General features: G+C 27.6%; 1 protein-coding gene across 1 annotated transcript in view; it reads left to right on the top strand.

Annotated features, from left to right (window-relative positions):
* The window catches only part of LOC117173629 (nose resistant to fluoxetine protein 6-like), a 73782-nt gene that overhangs the window by 1052 nt on the left and 57473 nt on the right, over positions 1–15257 (top strand). The gene's annotated exons all lie outside the window — the stretch shown is intronic.

The following is a 15257-nucleotide window of genomic DNA, read 5'->3' as shown; positions in this document are numbered from 1 at the left end:
ACATAACAGTTTCATAACTGTTTAATATTGGATATTACCTAATGTTTGCGGATATATCACATAATAGTTGTACATCAGTAACATGGGCAATTTTTTTGTAATTTCATAACAGTTATAAGAAATAGCATCAAAGTTCCGAAACAGCTATATAACAATCACGTAACATTCTTGTATTATTTGGATAACATTTCATAATTTTGATAATACATAAAGTTTAATGTTTTTCTCAAAATATAATTCAAGTCTTCCATTTTGATTAGACTGTTTGCATTTGCTCAAAAATGTTCAAAATCAGTGGATATTGTTATAAGGAATAATAAGTTATATCGTTGAGTAAAGATAAAAAATTATTCATGTGTTATAATCAGGTTAAGAAGTAAACATTCTTTCTTAAGGATTAACAGAATTCAAATCTTTTCTACCCTACTCGCTAAATCTGAATTAGTTCAAATTTAACTAATTCAATCAGTAAACTCAATTTTGACTAAAAAATTAGTTACTTTCAAGATTTTTAATAATAAATTAGTCATCGGGCCACTGTTTGTACCTTGCCAATTAAATTACTCAAAAAAATGATTAATTTTTGTTAGTCATTTCTAAGAACTACCAACTCATTAGTGAATTTCTCAGCATAACCACTGTCAAGTCTTTGACACAGAAAAAGAGAAGATTCTTTTGTTACTCAAACAGAGTTTCAAGAATAGGCGAGAGACTGGATTTCAAAGAAGACACTGGCTATCACGGAAATTCACGAGAAGTACCCCGGAATTTTCATTCAAAACGGAGAAAAAGTGAGTTTATAATAAATGATATATGAGAAACTCGCTTCAGTTTTTTATATTGCAACAGGGATTACAGTTGTTCACCTGCTCAATTTTAGGGAAAATATAGGATTTTGCTCCTAACAAGTAGTCTCTATAGTTTGTATTTTTGTTATTTAATTAGTATTTCTTGTCTGCGCTGTGATAAGTGCCACGTATTAAAAATAAATCTCATCGTGCAATTTAAAAAACGATTTGAAGTGAGTCCTTAAAAATAAACATTTGCGTTACGGATATACACGTCTCTTTGAAAGCGTATCATTTTTTTATTAATCAATTAGTAAATTTTGAGTTATTTTTGAAAATTTATCAGCTATTGAGTTCTGGCTTTTACAATTAATGAAAAATTAACTGCTAATTAGTTAAATATAACTAATTCAGATTTAGCGAGAAAAATGTTCATATTAACGTATTAACTTTTTCAAAACATTATTATCAAATTTAATATGAAAAAATTACTTTTTTGCTGCTATTGAATATATATGACTTCGGTTTTTCATGGTGTGGACTAAAAACTAGTTTTCAGTAATATTTCTGAATATTAGTTTATTTTCTGGTGAAAATGGTTAATTGTTTAAAATAATTAATTAAACAAGTGCACAATTTAGCCATTTTTTAATATATACTTCGATTTATTGACTACATTAAATATTAGTATCTCCAAGATGTTCTCCTACGTCCCAGACGGTAAAATTATATATAGTTTATCCATCGTGAACAATACTATATACAATATAACGCAATATGTATAATTTTTCAGCTTGGGGTGGATAATTTACCAGCAGGTATACACGAAGAGACTTTCTATTTAAATATTTGATTCATTCTTTATGTATAATTAAAATATAATGTAAGAATTTAGGGATAATCGGGGTAGTGCTATAAAGATTCCTACTATAATAAGAGATGATGGTATTTCTTTATGTATTATTATAAATTTAAGCAAACAAAAATTAGTATTTACGTTTAGAAAAAGTCTTATTTACTGTTTGAAAATGGTGAGTGTGAAAAACTGATAATCGTCAATAACACATTTTGTAAAAAATATCGTCAAAAGTAAGAATTTTACGTAACATAAGTTGTAAGAAATCTACGAAATTTTAGTATTCTTAAATAAGAATATGTATTAAAATGAGTGCCGCTAGTAATATCTGTAACCGGGATTAGCGAGAATTCTAAAAAACTATATTAAAAACGCCCGAAGGCTTCCAAGCTATGCCGTCTATAGCCGAGCTCGCGATGATCACACCATCTGACCGACTGACTGTACTGGGATCATGACTTGGGATTCCCCGCCAAATCTCTTCTATATCATGCTTCTGTTTGTAGTACAAAAATGTTCGTAACTTGTGAGATTTAAATTAAAGTTTAAACGAATTTTAATTTAGAAATTTTTTATTTAAACTCTCAATAATTGACACATATAAAATAGAAGCTTTTAACACTTTTTAATTGAAAATGTTCATTTCAGTGCAATTAAACTGCAATACTTAAACCTTCACACTTTGATAAGTTGAATTGTTCAAAGATATCTGGTTAAAAAATATGAATTCGCTCTATCGTTTTAAATTCTCTAAATTAAAACTTATCCTCAATTTCATCTAGCATTCATAAAAATGTGAATAAATGAAACATGTCCCTCTTCCAACTCAATAAAAACGTTATAATAAAGTTTTTTTTTTTTGAAAATATAGATTGCAATGAATTTAAATTAATTAAAATGTACAAAGTAAGGCGGATTCACATGGCCTTGCTGATTAATCAAGTGAGTCAGTCCGGTATAAAATATAAAAAATCTAATTTCGATTTTTATCAAAAATAAATAATTATCTTTTTAATTAATTGCAGAACACAAAACAAATACGATCGACCCCAATGTCAATTAAAAAATCGTCTTTACTCTTATAATAGTTGAGTCAATTAGAAGACGATATCTTTCGAAAAATAGGAAAGATATCATCTAATTATATCAAAAAATGAGTGCATCTTCCTATTTAGAAAAACTTTTAAAAACGAATTTTCTTTCTTCTTGTGCTATAACAACCGTAGCAGTAAAAAACTATTGTACATTAAGACAAAATTGAAAATCAACACTTCTTTTCCTCCGACTCAATGAAAATAAATATTTTTTAATTATGTTATTCTAATTGAGAAAAAAACGAAATACGTAAATACTATAAATTAAATTGAAAACTGTGATTGAAACTTTAAAACTGTTTTCGATTAGTTTCTAAAGAAGGTTTTTAAAGCACCTACGGCAATGACGTTTACATTCTGCATACAAAACTCGCGCTTCGCGCTCGATAACTTGTGTCCAATTGAAAAACTTCATCAATACAATTTGTAAATCTTGTTAAAATATACTAAAAACAACGCTTTAAACTTATGGATTGATATTTCTTAACCTATTAAAACATTTTTTTTCTCCTTTTTTAGAAAATGTTCAAAATGTTGAAAAGCATATAACTTTTTGAAGTTTTTTCGAATTTAAAAATGTCCTTAGGATAATTTGCGAATCTTTTTAACGCGTACCAGAAAATTTGACGAAGTTTCTAAAACTTATTAAAAATTTTGATTTAAATTTTGAAAGAGCTTAAACTTTTTGAATTTTTGTCTTATCGAAAAATGTAACTGCCATAGTTTCTAAATATATTTAATATCTAGTGATGAATTTAAATTAAATTTCCTAATCTTTTCGAAACTTGTTGTTTTCTATTTTTCTGAACATTTTCAAAACTTTCAAAAGTATATAACTTTTCTAATTTTCATTGAAATTCAAAATTTTTTTTTAGATAATTTACTAGTCTTCTACCCATCTATAAGAAAATTTGACAACAATTTTTTAATTTGAAAAAAAAAAATTTCTTCAAGTATTGAATATGCTCTAAATTTTTTATTTTGCTTGGAAATATCTGAATGACGAACTTAACCTTCATTTTGGGAACCTTAAAAAGTGTATCAAAGGCTGACTTGATTGGACAAATCCTTCAAAAGTTAGCGTGTCTACAAAATTCAGGTAACCATACATACAGATATACAGACATACAGACATACAGACACACAATAAAATTTTATGATTTCCGGATTTTGTGAGTGCCGGAACGTAAAGATCCGTTTAAACCAGAGATCGAAAATTTGGACGAATACATTACACACTCATGAATGAGAATGTAAAAAATGGCGCGGCTCGCAAGTTAGAGCGCGCCTAAGGCGCGCTATATATCGTAATTATTGCATTATAATAGTGCAAAATCGTGATATCGTACATTGCAAGTTTTTACCTTATATACCGCATAATTGTTCAATCTATAAAGTAAGAATTTAAGTTTATTACGACAATTACGACGCCAGCGCTATCGAGCGTTCTGTAACTTAACCCTACACGGATCCTGCGGGGGACAAATGTGCCCCACGGGAAATTCAATTAATTCTCCTGAGCAAATATCTCGAATTTTTTGGTGGAGACCCGAACCATAATTCAGTTCGACTATCCTAGAGTGCGGTCCCTTTCCCTTTTTTAAGTATATATACTGTAATTCAAACCCCTCCTAAACTGTAATCATAAAGTGAAGCTGAACTTTTTTTTAAATTTGACATTAAAGAAGGTTCTCAAAGCTCCTACAGCCTTGACGATTACATTCTCATTGCGATAATCGGGCTTCGCGCTCAACAGTTATAGGTTGTACAGGCTCTAATTTTTTAAACTGTGGGTTAATCGAAAAATTCTGCTAGAATAGTTTTGAAATAAATTTGGTATCTAGAGAACATTTTAAATGAAATTTTTGGATTTATGAAAAAAAAAATTTTATATTTTTTGAAAATTTTCAAATTTTATTTGGATAATTTGCAAGTCTTTTACTTATCTATAAGAAACTTTGACAAAATGTCTATAGTTCAAAAAAAAATTTTGAAAATTTTAAAAATGCTCAAATTTTCTAAATTGTGGGCTAATCGAAAAATTCGGCCAGAATAGTTTTAAAATATATTTGGTATCTAGTCAAAATTTTGAATGAAATTTTTGGATCTATAAAAAAAAGTTAAAAAAATATTTTTTGAAAATTTTTAAATTTTTCAAAAGTATATAACTGTTTTAATTTTCATCGAAATAAAAAATTTTATTTAGATAATTTTTAAGTCTTTTACCCATCTATAATAAACTTTGACAAAAATTTATGAAATTAAAAAAATATTGGAAATTTTGAAAATGATCTCAATTTTTTATTTTTGGTTGAAAATTTCTGGTTAACAAACTTAACCTTTATTTTGAGGACCTTCAGAAGTGTATAAAATGCGGATTCGTATGAACAAATTAGCGATTAGACAAGTTATTTGGACGATTACATTACACTCTCAGCAATGAGAATGTAAAAAACTGTATCTCTTTCAACTCAATAAAAACTTTACAAACATAAAATGTACTGCTATTTTCTCAAAAATTAGAATTTTCTATATTTTTTAATTATCCTCTTCTAATTCAGACGAAAAAAACGAAAATAAAACATTCTTTCCTGAAACACAATAAGAATCTTGAAAATAAAAAAATAGCCTTTTCCATCAAAAAAAGAACTATATCTATTCCAAATCATTAAAAAGTTTACAAATATAAAATGTACTGTCAATTTAACAAAAATTAGAATTTTATCATTTCAAGGTTAATAAAAATTTTCAAAACACAATACTTCACATTTTTCCACGCAATAAAAATGTAAACCTAAAAAAGTTCCTCTTGCAATTGAGAAGAAATTAGATACCAAAATTAATTTTATTTTTTTTTTCAATTTTGGTCGTTTCAAATTAATAATTTTCAATCGTTACTTAACGTTACAATAACAATTGTAACGTTAAAAGTTCAAATATTGCACTCTGAAATTTTTAACATTGAAGACTTTCTGTTTCAAACGATTCCGTTTCAAATTGTTTACTTTTGAATATTTGATGTATAATTTTCATTCAGATATTTTATTAATTAAAAATTTTCAATCTGAATGGGTTAAAAATTTCATATTTTCAACTGAAACAATATTTCAATAGGATTAAAAAAAAATTTGTTTCATTAATGAATATATTAATGGTAAGTTATTTTCATATTAAAATTAGTTTATAAAGTTTGAATCCGACATTTCAATTTGCTTAATTATTAAGTATTTCTTATTGAAAAAGTTGAATTTTCAACGTCAAAATCTGTAAATTGTTTAATTTAAACCCGATTTAGAATCATATTGTAAAATAATTATTTTGCAATTTTTAAAACTCGAAATACAGTATAGTTTTAAAACCCATTAATTAATTGATATAGTTTTATTTTTTTATATTTTCAATTAAAAATTTACGCTTAAAAATGGCGATATAAAACGAAAAATTGCAAACTAAAAGATTTTTGAATTAGGCGTTGTAAATTAAATGATGTAGTAATTAAAATAGTTGTTTTGTGGACGAGGAAAAACATGCGTTAAATGAACAGAAGGGTATTGTGAATAAATTCACACACCACACTTTACTTGAAATTAATTGTAAGTTTATTTATAATAAAGACGGGTACGGGTCTTACTCTTGTAGACAGATCAAGAGTAAGAGCGATAACTATGTTTCTCCGTGGAAGTGAAATTTGTAAGTCCTGGAATAGTACCGATAGAGTAAACTGAGAGTTGTCGAGATACAAAATTGAAGAAGGGATGAAAGGATGCTTATTGCTTATTGGCTGAGGAACGTGGAAGTAGGAGCATTTAGACACACCCAAATCGTGACGTAGCATATTTTGAGAAAGTCAAATCATCTTCAGACTGAGTTTAAGTACAATTGTAAACGTTTTTATGGTAGGGTCAGCATTTTGAGTTGTTGTGAATCTAAGCAGCTTAAGTGGTAAATGCAATCTGGACGAAAGATGTACAGTATCCGTTCAAATTAGAGTTTTCACAACTTAGTCCCTAAAGTGCTAGAACGTGCGGCGAACAAAGGTAGAGAATTTCAGAATCATAAATATAGACAACTTGAGATAGTTATAACAGCTGCATTTTAACTATTTTAAACCTCTGTAAATACAATCTAGGAACTGTTTTGGGGAGAATTTAAGGTTGCAGGCTAAGGCCTGAAGATTCTAAATTGCCAATACGTGCGATGACAAAGATAAGTTTTAAGCGGTGTTCAAAATTAATTTAAGAAGCCTAAATAAACGAACGATGTCTGTCCAGTCGATACTAAGTTTAGAGCAATTCAAGGTTACGACGTAACAACAGTTAACAACTAAACTTAACATTAAAAAATTTTGAAATCGAATTTATTTTTAATTGAATTATATTATTTGATATTCCAAGTGATTTGATAGATGGTTCTTCTAAAAACTTGTGAAATTCCTTGTGAATAAATAAATTCATAATCATACTCATTTCCCGGCTTTTTCCAGTCTCAAAAAATTCCCGTTCATTTCCCGGTTTTCGGTCCAGCGATTACCCCACAAATGATAAGTTAACAAAGCTCTAGATATAGATTATTGGCAAGATAAAATTCAGTAAATGATAGCTAGTGTTATTTGACAAAAATGTTGTTAAAGGAATATTTCCTTCAAAACTTAGACACTAGAAAAGTCGTGGTACAAGTAAGTAAAATATTGAAAATTTAAAATTGAGTTGAAAATTCATAATTTGGCAGTTTCACATTGCCATATTTATTATTTTATTTTAATTACTTTAAATAATGAATAATTATTCAATATTTTTTTCATCTTAATTTTGAAGCGAAATGTTCAACATTTTTGTCTGATATAATTGCACGTTTTTCAGGAGGTTCAAACAGAATTTCTTCCTGAATATATTTGACTGAATATATGAATATGTTAAATATGCTTCAAATTTTAAGCAACTATTAAAATAGTAAAAAACAAGTTATAACAAATAATGAGGACGCTCATTTTGCTAGTAGGCTCAAGTAGGTTAGACTTCAATATATTAAAGGCATATTTCGTTAAGAGTTGGATTTTTTTTAGTGGTAATTATATCTTTCCTAAAAGCTTGTACCATTAGGAAATTTGTTGTCCTTCTGTAAAGTTACTTTCATAAATTAAGAAACGCTATTTGATTTTATATACAAAAGTTATACAGTTCGTATACAGTTATATATTTATATGGACAAAGAAAAACATTATTCATAATTGACTTGCGTAATTGTTCTATACTTATGATAGTGGTCTAAAAAATATCCTTATTTTTTTTTTTCTAAAAGTGTTTGATGCCTAAAAATTGTTCCTTTTCGTGTAAAATGTCCACTGTAAATTTGCAGAATTAAAAAATTGCAGATATCTCTTTAGCCCATGATTTGAAAAAAATGCTTATGTTATTCAGCGAAGAAATAATTTCTCTTAGAACAATCCTTGAATATTTTCCTTCAAATAATTATTAATTTGAAACGAATGTGATAGAATCGCACCAATTTTTTCAACATAAGAACTGTAGACTTGATACAATAGACACCACACACATACTGTGAAATGTAATATATTAAACTGTTAGAAAAAAGTCGCTGAATCACACCGATAAATGAACGTTTTTCGCTCTGCAACTGAAGTGTGTTATCCCACATCTTTATAGGTGCAAAGTTCGGTGTCAAACGTGAGAGCGTACCTTTTTCATCTCAGCCAGTGCGATCATTGACAGTTCTTGTATCGTTCCAGTGCGGAAGACGGTGTAAAGTGTTTATAAAAGAGCCGGTGTAGTAACGTTGTTTAGTCGGCTCTGCTACATGTTGCGTAGGCCAGCCTCATGTAGAGCCGAAAATGCACGAGCAAGAACCCGAGCCCCCCGACTTCACGATTCGTTTTCGGTGGCTAACTGGTTTTGCAGTGTCGAGGGAATGAAAGTTCATGCAATTTTTCCATCTTATATCATTATAAAAAAATATAAGGAACTTAATTCTTAAAATACCTTCTTGCCCAATTTTGTTGCACAATTTTTTTAAAGTTAATTTTAATTTACAAAATGTTCTTTCAAATTTGGGTACGTTGAAAAGATGTTGAGGAATTTGGAAACGATTTGAAAATAAATAATAAAACTTGTGAAGGTTTTTTAATTTTGTATGTTTTCACGAAAATGAAAAAAATTCTTTTAGACTTCTACGAATAATTAATGTAATTTTTTATTTTGAAAAATTAATTTTAAGGGATTATTTAAAAAGATGTTAATACATTTTAAACGATGTAAAAAATTGTCACTGAAGAATCTGGAAGATTTTAAGGCAACCTTTTTAATGTTTCCGAATTTAAAAGAAAATCAGGAAAAATTGAAATAATTTTTAATGATTAGATAGCGTAGACGATCTGACAAAATTAGAAACAGAACTTTTTCAAGATTTGTGTGAAAAATTTGGTTAATTTTTTATTTAAAAAAAATTTACTTTAAGAGAAAATTAAAAAAGGTTTTTCAATAACTAAAAAGGATTTCAAAAAATTTAAAAGATGAGTGCCGAAGATTTTAAAGCAAAATGTTTCAATTTGTTAAATTAATAAATAAAAATAAATAAAATCGAGTAAATTCAAGAAATATTTAGAAGAAAGGAAGATATTCAAGTCGAATTTTAAACTTAAATTCTGTTAGAAATTTACATTTTTAAATATTTAAAAAATCAACTTTAGGAGGTTTAAAGGAATTCCGAAAGATTTAAAGCAGATAAAACTATTTTTCCTCAAATTCATTAGAAAAATTTAGGAGGTTATAAGTCAACTTTTTTACATCTTTAATTAAGGAACATAATTCTTATCAGGCCATCTTGTGCAATTTTGATACGCAATTTTTTAAAATACGTGATGGTTTAAAACATGTACTTCCAAATTTTAGTAAGTTTAAGAGATATTTAAAATTTTTTAAAGGATTTAAGAATAATTAAAACTTTCAAAGATTTTTTAAGAATTTCGTAAGGTTTCACGAAAATGGCAAAAATTCTTTTAGGTTCCTAGCAATAAATAAAATAAATTTTTTTATTGCGAAAAATTAATTTCAGGAGATTATTTTTAAACATTTAAAAAAATTACAAAATATTTCAAAAATTGTCAAAATATCTAAAAAACTTTAAAGGCATTTTTTTTATTTTACATAATTAAAAAAAAGCAGTAAAAATTCGAATAATTTTTAAATATATGAAATTTAGAATCTGATAAGATTAAAAAAAAAAAAATTATTTTCCTAATATTCGTGTGAAAATTTTTAATGACTTTTTATTTTGAATGTAGAAGGTTTTAAAAGCAACATTTTTCAAATCGGTACGACTAAAAAGTTAAAAAAACGTAAATAATCGAATAAACTCAAGAACTATTTAGTAGAATTAATGAAATTCAAAAATAATTTAAACCTTAGAAGAGTTTCAGAACATAGCATAAACTTATTTAAAAAACTGAAAAGTCTAAAAATTCTTGTAGAAGAAAAAAAAGATGCGTCTGGAAATTGTATACGATTGTCAGTCTTTAAAATTCAAATTCGAATGATTTTTTAAAAATTACTTTCAGCACATTTCTTCTCAGGCTGAATTCCCGCTTTTAAGCGCAAGAGGTTCAATTATTTTCAATAAAAATAAGTAATGAAATAAATTATGAAAAATTCAGGAAGAAGATACATCCCTGTATGCTTAAAGATATAATGTATTTGTTCAGAATAAGATATATGCAATTTAAAAAAAAGTGTATTTTAAGTATATGGAAAATTAGTTAAATTATTTCTAAAAATTTGTAAAATTTAAGAATTTTAGAATTAAAATACACTTAAAATTGAAGATACTTATATTTAATTTTGACGAGATATAATAGATATATATTTAAAATGAATTAATAATAATAAAAGTCGATAAACTAAGGACTTTCATGTGCTGAAAACCGATAAAAGAAATATATATTTCTGAAACTCGTCCATAAGGTTAAAGCGAAATCTGTACAACCGTTTGCTAATATTTTTGGAATTTTTTAAAATAATTTGATAGGCAATTTTACATACTGTTTTACTAACTAGTGGCGATATTTTTATAATTTTATTTCTGAAATCTATTCCCTAAGCAACATATTAAAATAAAATTAAGGAATATTTACAAAATTATGATTATTTTTCATTTTTAAAATTAATAAATACAAAATCCTGTTAAACAAAACAAGAATCCAACGACCAAATTTGGACCACAACGAATAAACGAAAACGAAAGAACCCTATTGTAATCTGAAAAAAACCCCAAAAAAAACAACAAAAAAATAAAATAAAAATTTCGGAAAAAAATAAAAAAGAGGAAAGAAAAATGAGAAAGCAGCCAACCACACCCCCTTCCTTCTCTTTTTCATTCTTTCGTCTTTTTTATTTATATGACCTTTAAATTACAATAAAATAAAAAACATAAATAAATTTGCATTACCAACGTTTCGGTACTCGTACAGTACCCTTATCAAGGCAAGAAAATTTTAAGTGGTAGAAATTGAGCAAACAAATATTTTTCAGCCGACCACCGTGAGATCGCTTTTAACCTGCAAGTTCTTGTACTAAACGTTTCGTTATAGAATTCTTGTTTCTTCTGATTTCGAAGTATTGTATATTTAAAATAAAAATAAAGTATCGAGCATTTTTTACATTCTCATCATTTATGATTGAGAAAGTATTAGAATTGTCGGAAATTTGACATCACACTTTTTCAACGGATCTCTACGTTACGAGACCCCCTGAATCCGAAAATCAGGTTTTCACGATGGCGTATGTCTGTCTGTCCGTCCATCCGTAAACACGATAACCCTCGATAAAATGAACGAATCAAATACATCTTTGGCACACTTTTTCTAGGTCCTAAAATAAAGGACGAGTACGTAAACCAGCCATTTTTGATAAAAATTCAAAAAGTGAGCGCATTTTGAAAATTTTTGAGACCACTTTTTTCTGAATTTGAAAATTCTATGTAAGGATATTTATAGTATTGAAAAGAGAAAACAATTTATACTAATGACTTTTTTCGATAAAAAAAATTCTCAGAGTTATAGCGTTTTCAAAATTTTGTTAATCAACCGAAAATAAAAATTTGAAGCCGAAAAACGCACGATATGAAAAAAGCCAAGAGAAGAAAAACATTTCTTTTTGAAATCCCTACAAGATTATCAAACCCAATTTTTGGATTTTCTTAAAAACTCGAAAATTTAAATTTTGATTGCACAAAAAATAATGGAAAATAAAAAATTTCATTTTGTGGAAAAACGATGTAGGATACAAAAAAAGATGAATGACCAAAAATGGTTATCCCAAAAAAGATCTACAATTTCGTTAAAAATCACTTCTTGATAGGACGCGTACTTTTTGTTACAAGAAAAAAAATACAACAAAACCTGTTTACAAATGTCTGTCGGAAATCGAGCGCGCAGCGCGAGTGTCACGATGAGAATGTGTACCTCAAAGCCTACAGAGCTTTGAGAAACTTAATTTTTGACTATACTTAATTAAGTAGACAATTCAGAATATTAAGACGCATATAAATACTGCCATCTAAAAGAGATCTTTTTGATAAAGTTTTTGTCAAGCAAAGCGTTTTTGAACTTAAAAGTTCTTCATTTTTTAGATGATTTAGATAGTTTTTAAATTGTTGTTTTAGGAAATCAATTCCATATTTAAATCTTTGTAAAAAAAGTATGATAAAATAATTCGATAAATTGAAAACTGTGCAGTTTATGAAAATTTTCGTATAGCAGGGCATAATTTTTTGTCATCGATGTTATTAAAGCATTTTTTTACTTGCAACTTTTCTTTATTATTTATTACCTTTGTGTTGCCGTTATGCATTTTAAATATTTAAAAACAAAAAGTATTAAGTGCCTCGTTAAATAAGTGAAACTTACTTCGCTTTTTCAAATATTTTAAATTATTGTTTAAGAAATGTTATTATGTATTAAAAATTGATTAAGAGAGTATTATATACAATAAAATAGTTGGATAAATTGAAAACTGCGCATTTTACGGAGACTTTTTATTTATTGTTCATTTCTTTTAGATATTTTAAAACTTTTAAAAATATATTAAGAAAAGAAAGTATCGAGCCTTTTTTGTAATAAGTAAAATTCAATGCTAAAATTTTTCTAAATAAAAAATGGTAAATTAAAGTTGAGTTCACCAATTTTTAGTTTGAAGTTGGTAGAGGCTCACCATATGACTTGGTACGACCCTGCCTTGAAATTCTTACCCAAACTTTTGTCACCAAGATCCACGGAAGGGAGGGTTCAATCCTCGGCGAGTGCGATTTTTCAAAGCTTCTAGGCGTACGATTACACGTGTAAGTAATCGTGTGCGCGAATTACGTGCTTTATTAATTTAAAAAATGAAGATTATATAACAATAATTTCGAAAAAAAATTTTTTTTTATGAATAGTGTGCAGTTGAGGCACTAGTCTATTGTTCCGATACTACATATTCTTATATTAAGAAAATATATTCTTGAAATGTATTAGAAATGATTTCTTGGAAGTAAACTATGTTCTGCATTTGAATACATCTCTATATGAAGTAACACAATACAGTTTTAGAATAATAAACTGCGATTTTCTATCTAAGAATACATTTTCTCAGATTAAGAAAATGTACGCTTGTTCCAAGCATAGGGTAGCAAGTACTTATTTAATTGGAACATACTCATATTCTATCGTCCCCATTCGTACCTGCGATTGACTTGAATCAAGTAATATTTTCTTGATTCAAGAACAATTTTTGTTCAGTGTAGAATGCCCAGGGATTTTTTTTAGAGAATTTGAGTAGATGCCCTGAGATAATTCTAAGGATAATTTTTTTTTTAAATTCTCATTGATATATTTCAACATATAAAATATCTACAGAATATACCGATTATAGTATAAATTTCCGCGATTCTTTCTCAAATGAGCTAATAATTACTTTTACATTTTATAAAATAAAAAAACTGAAACTCCAGAATTGTCGCTTAATACAGAAAAATATATTTTTTAAATTATTCTGTCTGTTAGTCTGTAGATTTGTAGTTTGTTAGCACGATAACTTTCGAAAGAATTTAAAATTTGGCTTGGCGTTTGGTTTATTCTTGAGTGTTCTAAACTAAAGGTCAAGTTCTTTAGCGAGCCATTTTGGATAAAAATTAAAAGAGCGAGCGCATTTTAAACATTTTTGAGACAACTTTTTTCAAGATTCAAACGTGCTCTGTATGGATATTTATAGTATTCGAAAATACGAAAAATATATCCTAATAATGATTCAGAACTTCAAGCCCATGCAAAATACGGAAAAAGATGAGTAGACAGAAACTGTGCATTTGAAAAAGATCTACAAATTTGTTATTAATCAATATGAACAACAATATGAACATTTAAGAATAAAAATTATACAGTATAATAATTCTGGAGAGTGTAATATAACCAAAAAAATGGCTCCACACTTCTTCAACACTAATTATATGTTTTTCTATTAATCAAAGTGAAGAATGTGTCAAAAGCAATTATAAAACACGTGCTGTAATACATGAGGCACGTCGCACATGCGTCGGTGCAAGATTTAATTAATTTTAATATATTTGGAGATATATTTGTTCAAATCATAATACCAAAATGATTACGAAAACAAAAATTGCGTCACATCTCGCTAAATCTGAATTAGTTAAAATTTAACTAATTAGCAGTCAAATTTGACTAATAGTAAAAGTAAGAACTCAATAATTGATAATTGGTGAAAATAACTAATTGAATTGGTTACTTTTGTCTAACCAATTCACTTAGTCAAACGCTAGACGTGGCGCACCACCCGTCGCCATGGCTGACCGTGGCGAAACAACTAATTCGTTAGTCAAAAATATATCAATTGGTTAGTCAAAATTTACTAATTGATAAGTCAAAAATGAGACGTTTCTGGAGAGACGCGCATGTCCGTAATGCAAATGTTTATTTCTAAGGCATCACTTTAAATCGTTTTTTAAATTGCATGATGAGATTTATTTTTAATACGTGGCACTTATCGCTGCGAAGAAAAGAAATTCTAATTAAATAACAAAAATACAAACTAGAGACCATTATTCAAGAGCAAAAATCCTATATTTGCCCTAAAATTGAGCAGGTGAAAAACTGTAATCACTGTTGCAATATAAAAAACTGAAGCGAGTTTCTCATCTATAATTTATTATAAACTCACTATTTCTCCGTTTTGATCGAAAATTCCGGGGTACTTCTCGTTAATTTCCGTGATAGCCAGTGTCTTCTTTGAAATCCAGTCCCTCGCCTACTCTTGAAAGTCTGTTTGAGTAACAAAATAATCTTCTCTTTTTCTGTGTCAACGACTTGACAGTGGTTATGCTGAGAAATTCACTAATGAGTTGGTAGTTCTTAGAAATAACTAATAAAATTAGTAATTTTTTGACTAATTTAGCGAGATTAGTATTTCCCAAAAGAAAGAAAGCTATTTTATTTAAAAAACTAATATGAAAATCAAC

Source organism: Belonocnema kinseyi, chromosome 5, assembly GCF_010883055.1.
Source record: "Belonocnema kinseyi isolate 2016_QV_RU_SX_M_011 chromosome 5, B_treatae_v1, whole genome shotgun sequence".
Lineage (NCBI taxonomy): Eukaryota > Metazoa > Arthropoda > Insecta > Hymenoptera > Cynipidae > Belonocnema > Belonocnema kinseyi.
The sequence above is the reverse complement of the archived record's forward strand: the minus strand, read 5'-3'. Positions and strand labels throughout refer to the sequence as shown.